The 7515-nt window shown below is 42.4% G+C and overlaps 1 pseudogene; it reads left to right on the top strand.

Moving 5' to 3' along the window:
• The first annotated feature begins 421 nt into the window (after positions 1 to 421).
• Positions 422 to 5709, top strand: LOC119317180 (annotated as a pseudogene).
• The last annotated feature ends 1806 nt before the right edge of the window (positions 5710 to 7515 follow it).

Raw genomic sequence — 7515 nt, 5'->3', positions numbered from 1 at the left:
CACATACATTTTTTTATATGTTGCGAACATTTTTCTAAAATAACACGAATAAAACTTTACATTTCATAAACATTTTTCAAAAGGTTATAGGGCATATTTTTAAACACAAGTGCATTTTTCAAATAACATAAATATTTTCTTAAATGGTACGTTAAAATCTCAAGATGACATGCCGGCTCAGTCTCTCGGAGGTGCTTATAGAGGTAGAGTGTGTGTATGTGCAATCATAGAAGTGAGTGTGTACTGTGTACGCGTATATACGAGCACTTGTGTGTCTACTGCGTTGAAAAAGCAATAAAAGAAGCGCCCTGCTAACTGGACTACGAATAATAATAAACTAGGCGAGTGCGTCACCTAAACCGCAGCGGGTTAACTTCCTCGGCCTTTCCGCGAAAGCGCCGACAGTCGTCTCCTTCCCCGATCCACCTACTACCTTTTTGACTTGACTAGATCTAGAGGCCACACAGCACTTGACCCTCCTGGCGGAGCTCCTTTGAGGCACCAAACACGGCGCCGCCGTACAGCGGAGAAGCCGAGGTTGTGTCGTTGCCACCGCCGAGGAGACGGGAGAGAGGTATGTCTTCTGCTGCTACTTATGCATGTCATGTGCTCTTCGAGAATGACCCACCTGTTCTATCAACAATTGTACTGCTCTAGTCTCGGATATTGTTAGTAGTGGCATTGTGTGGCATTGGCATCCTCTCGTCTCCTTGGATAGCTATATGACCTTTGACCTGGATGACTTCAACCCACTATCCGGTTCAGATCTAACTCCCCAGGCCCCCGCGTCGTCTCTGCGCGCGACACGGGTGGCGGCCGCCGATCCCGTCCGCAACCCCCTCCCCTCCTATCTTCTACCTCCCAGCCACCGCCGGCAGAGCACGTGTGGCTGACGGCGGCATCCATGGTGATGGTGATGTCACCTTAGTTGGCAAAATACAAGTCTTTTAACTACATACACGGAGCTAAATCAAAATAAGTGAATCTACATTCTAAAATATGTATGTATACATTTATATGTTGTCTGCATTGAAATCTCCAAGAGGACTTATATTTAGAAACGGAGGGAGTGCATGCTTCATCACTTCTCTGCCACTCATATACCGACCCAAAATTTCTTCTCTTACAGCCGAAACGATTGAGATGTATTGTTGAATAGGAAACTTCAAACTGACTTGGCTTACATTGGCTTACATAGTTTAAACTTCAAACTTTAAACTATGTAGGCATGATACTCTTTTTAAATAACACAGAATTTAATCATCAAGAAAATAGGTGCTTCTCTGCATTTTGTTTAAGGTGTACTGTATAATAGGCATTTTTGCAGCTGGGTTTTCGTGCATAACTGCATAGCCTCTTTTTGGTCATTATTGTCCCTCTGGCGTGTGGGCCTACAAAGTGAAAAGGGGAGAAAATGGGCTTAGTGGCAAAGAGGAATACTTCCAACAATATATTTGCATATGTTGAGGTAGCTTTTTTTTTGTTCTTGCACCTTTGTATAATGAACACCGAAACAAAATTCATGTGTGCTTTCTGTTACAGACATTATAAGCTTCTCCTTAACAACATAATTGCAGAACCGCAGCAGAAGGCATCTGAGATCAGCAGCACTTGTATCATCGTTGCCTTTGGTTGCCCAGAGGAGTCGACCACCCAAACAATTTGAACAAGAAGCATCTCTCCACCAACATGGCATCAAATCAGCCAATAAACAAGGTAACTACATCTTCAGGCCACGTCTCTCCCCATTCAAGATGATTGCCTGTTTTCAATACCGTAGTCTTTGAACTAAGCTTAATTCGTTTGTATGATTTCAACAGTCCTCAATTATGGCCATGGCTTGGGGATTATTCAATGATGGTGCTGGGGTGCTTTCCAACCTCAATGCATGTCACGAATTCTTCAGCTGGACGGCATCAATTATAACCGCCATTCGTTATCGACAAAGCGCCTCAGATTCGCCAGACAGAGACAAGACAGACAGCTGCACAACCACATGATAAAAAGAAATCCGATCGGCTGGAGGTTGATCTTTGAAAAAAAAAAAAAATGAAACTCCATGGGCACTAGCACCCACGGTTTATTGATATAGAAGAAGCATCCCTCATGAGAATTCCAGAAATTCGTCGGCTGGAGGTTGATCTTTGGAAGCTGAAGACAACAATGCCCAAGATGCTTGACCTCATTGATCGCGTCGAGTTTGTAAGCCATAAGGAACAAGCGGCTGCTCTCCTCCCGGATATTAAAGGTGCAGTGTTGGACGCGGAGGACCTGCTTGATGAGTTTGATTATGATGTACTCAAGTTAAAGGTTGAATGCAGCAAGAACTTGGAGCCAGATCATTATAATGACACCTTTCTGGAATTCTTTGACAGATCCAGTGATTACATAAGACGAGTCAAGATAATTCAAGAAAAATTAGATCATGTTCATAAGCAGGCCATGGATATGGGCTTGCACCAAGCACCGCGGAAGTTTGATAAATCAGTTCGGCCAGAAACAACTACCAACTTTAATTGTGTGGAAAAAATGGTTGGTCGTGAAAAAGAAATGAAGGAGTTGGTGGGAAGACTAGGAGTTCGTGGACTGAAGAGAGGAAGAACTGAAAGCAAAGCAGAAATGACAGAGTTGCCTGTGTTATCCATTGTTGGCATGGGAGGTGTCGGAAAGACAACAATGGCCCAACAAATCTGCAAGAATGCAAATGTGAAGAAACACTTTGGCCCCATAATTTGGACATGTGTTTCAGATGACTTTGACACAAAAAGGTTAACGAAAGCGATTATAGAGGGCCTCGGAGGAGATGCATCATCTGATAATCTGAATGTTCTTATGGATAAACTAAAAGATTGTGTCAAGTCCAAAAAGTTCTTGCTTGTCCTTGATGACATGTGGGATGATATCTTGAAGGATGACGCGGCAGGGTGGAAGAGCTTGTGTGAATGTTTGAAAAGTGGCGCTGAAGGGAGTAGGATTTTGGTCACCACTAGATTCCACAAGGTTGGTGAGCTAGTTGCCCCTACGAATAATTATGAGTTAAATGGCTTAGAACCAAAGGTATTCTGGGATTTCTTCGAATCCTGTGCATTTGGATCCACGAGTTCTTGCAACGACCAGGCGGGATCCACGAGTTCTTGCAACGACCAGGCGGAGTTGGAGCGCATTGGTAAAGACATTGTTCCAAAGTTGAAGGGTTCCCCATTAGCTGCCAAGACTATTGGACGCTTGCTGAGAATGGAACTAAGTACAACACATTGGAAAAACACATTGGAACTAAGTACAACTTTGGAAATTAAAACAATCAGATACCGACATTCTGCCAGCCCTTCGATTGAGCTATTTGTATCTACCGCCGAAACTGAAGAGATGCTTCTCAATCTGTGCAATGTTTCCCAAGGATCACAAATTTGGGAAGGATTTTCTAGCTGATATTTGGATTGCACAAGGATATGTGGAGGGGCCCAAAGATGCATCAATGTGCTTTAATGCCCTTGCAAATCGTTCATTCTTCCAGAAACCATCACCGCAGAGTCCTAAGTATGTTATTCATGACCTGATGCATGATACAGCACAACTAGTCTCAAAGGATGAGTGCTTCATTATAAAGCATGCAAGTGACCTAGATAAAGTTCCTTCAAATGTTCGTCATCTGTCAATATTCACAAACGGAAATGTTCAGTGTTCTGAATTGAAGAGCATATGCGACAAGAAAAAATTGAGGTCCCTGGTATGCGATGAATCATATAGCAAAGCAAAAGATTTTGAGCCTGTGATAAACTGTTGGTTCAGGGAGCTACCGAAAATCCGTGTATTGAGTTTTAAACTTTCCGGAGTACGACAGCTACCTGAGAGCATGGGCAACTCAAAGCATCTGCGTTACCTTTCTTTACTTGGAAGTGTTACTTTCAGCACATTTCCATTATCAGTATGTCGTCTGCATCATCTGAATAATATAGACTCTAGCAGTTGTGTGATTGAAAAGTTTCCTCCAGGCTTCAGTGATGTCCTCATCTTAGAGAAGATCAATTCAAAGGGTTTTAGTTATAGCAAGGACCACTCTGGCAAACTCTGGCTAAAATGGTGCCTTCCGCTGCAAAGTCCTGAGGCGGTGAAGATAACGGAAAACCAGATGGAAATGTTACCTCACTGGAATCTCCAACATTTGCAGGTAATTGGCTACCCAGGTGAATCTTGTCCTACCTGGCTCCAGCCCAACCTCCTGCCAAGGTTACGTTCTCTTGAGTTTACAGATTGTATCAACTTGAAGAGCATACTATTCTTTCTCCAGTTAGATGAGTCACTTGGCAATACATCATGGTCAGAAAACATTAATCGTCTTGAAGAGTTAGTCATAACAAGATGTGGTCAAATCAGTTGGCAAGGCTCGGTGGTCTTACCTACTTCTCTTAGAAAGATAGTCCTTGAGAGACCGGGCTATTCCATGGATCACTTCGTGAGCTGCTTCCTTGACCTCACCTCCCTCACTTATTTGAAATTTTATCACTGCGACTCGTTGACAGCTATCCCTCTTCATGTGTGGAGAAACAATCTTCCATCCCTGGAGGAACTATTTATCTTTTATTGCAATAACCTTACATCGATAGTCTCTGAAGCAAGTAGTAGCAGTAGCACCACCAATGGCGGTATTAAAGGATTCTCATCCCTTGCTACGATATGTATTCATCGCTGTGATAAATTATTGAGCTTGCATGAATTCTTGAAGCCTGATTGTCTACCTGCCGTGAAGACCATTGAGGTTTACTATTGTGAAGAGTTGATGTCGCTGTCTGTTGATAGGCTCGACGGGTTGCAGCAGTTGACAATTAGAGGTTCTGATAAGCTCAATATGGAGAGAGCAATGATATTACCATCCTCTCTTAAGAAGCTCGACTTGAATTGTTGTCAGGGCATAGAATCCATCAACCTAGCCAATGGCCAGTTGGCAAGTTCTCCAGTATTGGAGGAACTTAGCATTTACAACTGTTCAGGCCTCAAGTCCATTGGTGGTGCAGCAGCTGTTGATAAAATAAAGAAAGTGAGAATAGATGAGTGCCACGAGCTCAAGGAAATACAACAGCCGCTCTTTCACTGGTATGTACAATGACCGGCAATTTAACTACTGTATGCACATTATTTGTTCTTCAGAATTTATTCTTAGATAGCTGCATGTTAATCTCCCTATATGGCTCCTGAAAAATAAAATAGACCTAGATCCTTAAGCTCATTAACCCTTTTCATTTGTCCAACCTAGTTGGTACTTCTGATGATTAAAACAGAATTTGGGACATGATGCACGGGGGCGCCGCCTTCATTGAGAACACAGTCTAGGGGACCCTATAATCTCGTTTTCTTCAGAAGATGGATGTCGTGCAGGGCAGCTGCAGGAGTGCGAGGAAAACAAATTAAAGGGCTTGCTAGTAACATGTATCAACTATTGCAGCAGCGCAGTTGAGTAATGTTTGTGTGTGTATCCTGCATTTCTATTTCCCCGCTGGAGAAATTATATTTCCTGTTCCTATCCAACTTATTTACCGTATCTTCACGAACCTACCAATTCGTTATTGTAAAATAATGTGGACTCAGAACATGACAATTCCTGCTTGTTATTTAGTTGTAGCAATATGTATCAAAGTATATTATTAAGACACAACACTCGTGTCTTTTGCTAATTCTGTGATTGTTCAAATGTAATGGCAAAGTAAATTTGTAGCTAGAGAGATACTACCTCCGTATCAAAATATAAGATGTTTTTTAGACTAGAATATACTTCCTCCGTAAACTAATATAAGAGCGTTTACAAACACACTTATATTAGTTTACGGAGGAAGTACCACTTTGGAGGTACTATTTTTTTCACATAGAACTACCAGGTTGCACTAGTTACCGTTTGGGCCGAAGCTGATCGCGATTATGAGAGGGATGGAACCCCTGTGCGGCTTGCTGCTGATGGCGCCTCTCATCAGACATGAGAGCTAGGCTGTCTGATCACCTGCGAGTCCTACTCCTGCTCTTTTTCATCTTCAACACAATGACTGCTGCTGCTGCTCTTTTATAGAATCTGTGGGACTTACCATTTGGCTGAAAGTATGTTCTCTAGCTGCGATAAAACTCACAATTTTGAAGAATGTGCCGACTTGGGAGATGATCATCTCAAATACAGTACACAGACAAACCTTCTGCTTGTAAAATATCCGAGTCTTGGGAGCGCTTTTAATTACAAGCCTTCGCAAAGGAGATCGAAAACTGAGGCTTCTAGAGACACTACTCCATCTAAGGAGACTAGCAGGATTTGACACTGATAAAACCCAAGGGTTTCCACTAAACACGACTCACACGAAAAAGCAGAGCAAGGCAGGCAGCAGTCATTGTGTTGGCACAATATGGTGTGAGAGAACTGCAAGCAGCACTAACTTGTCTGATCTTCAGGATGCTATTCAAAGATACAGAGGAGCCAGAACAAGTTGTTGGCACAATATTTAAAAAAGAATTGCGGGACAGCACCCAAATGCTAGTCAAAGAGGCATCAGGATCCTCTGCCAAGGCAAAGAAACGAAAGTATTCTGCAGCCCAGTCAAGTTCAAATGATGAACTTAGTTCTTCTTTCGATGATATCAGAAGATGCCTTCTAGTACCCCATTGATCCTGGTCAGTGATACAGCAGGTTAGTTCTATCATCTGTCGGGTTCGGCCGTTTTACCTTTCAACAGACATCTAATATACAGTACAACTTAGTAGGCACAATCTCTCTTCTGGTTTGACAAATGAGGAGTGAGTTTCTCACGGATAAAAAACTAGACTGATACAACTTGCTTATTACTGGAATATATTCGCATTCATCCATTTATTAACTACTTCTAAAAATTGGAATCAAGAAAACATTATGTTGCCAATCGCTATGTGCCTACAACAATTAATGTGCAAACTGCTTATGAAGTTGAGTCCAACTTGTTAGCTATTGTTTTTCTTAGCTATTTTGCTGCTGCAGTTCAGACATAGACAACCTCACATGAATAGGAGAAAAATAATTGTTCACACTAATTGGGATATTTATTAATTTTCTGTTACTGTATTCATGGCAATCACTGCAATTGTGATACAATTATATTTTCACTTGTCAATATATATGTCAAAAGTCGGAAAACACATGTTGGGATTCATACCGGATAATTATCGCCAAAGGAAATGGGTGAAACTTAACGAAAATAAGCCAACAATAGCCTAAGACACCAAGAGATCAAGGGAAGACAAAAACCTGCAGGAGCTTGACTGTGATGGGGGCAACAATGATGCGGTAGCCAATAATAACCTGAGACTACGGTGGCGGTATCTCCTATTCTTTCATCTTCAACGACAATGTCACCGCTGCTTCTCTACCTCCCCGGACCAGACAAGACAAAATAATTGCTAGGGAGAGGAGGACAACAAGCACCCAAAGTCTTGTAGTTGTCCGCTGTCGGGGAAACTGATCCACGAACACCTATGGGGACCGGCGGACCGAGCCCCTTTCGGTTCGGA

The sequence above is a fragment of the Triticum dicoccoides genome, chromosome 1B (assembly GCF_002162155.2).
Source record: "Triticum dicoccoides isolate Atlit2015 ecotype Zavitan chromosome 1B, WEW_v2.0, whole genome shotgun sequence".
NCBI classification, from domain to species: domain Eukaryota; kingdom Viridiplantae; phylum Streptophyta; class Magnoliopsida; order Poales; family Poaceae; genus Triticum; species Triticum dicoccoides.
This window is presented reverse-complemented; position numbering and strand designations above follow the sequence as displayed.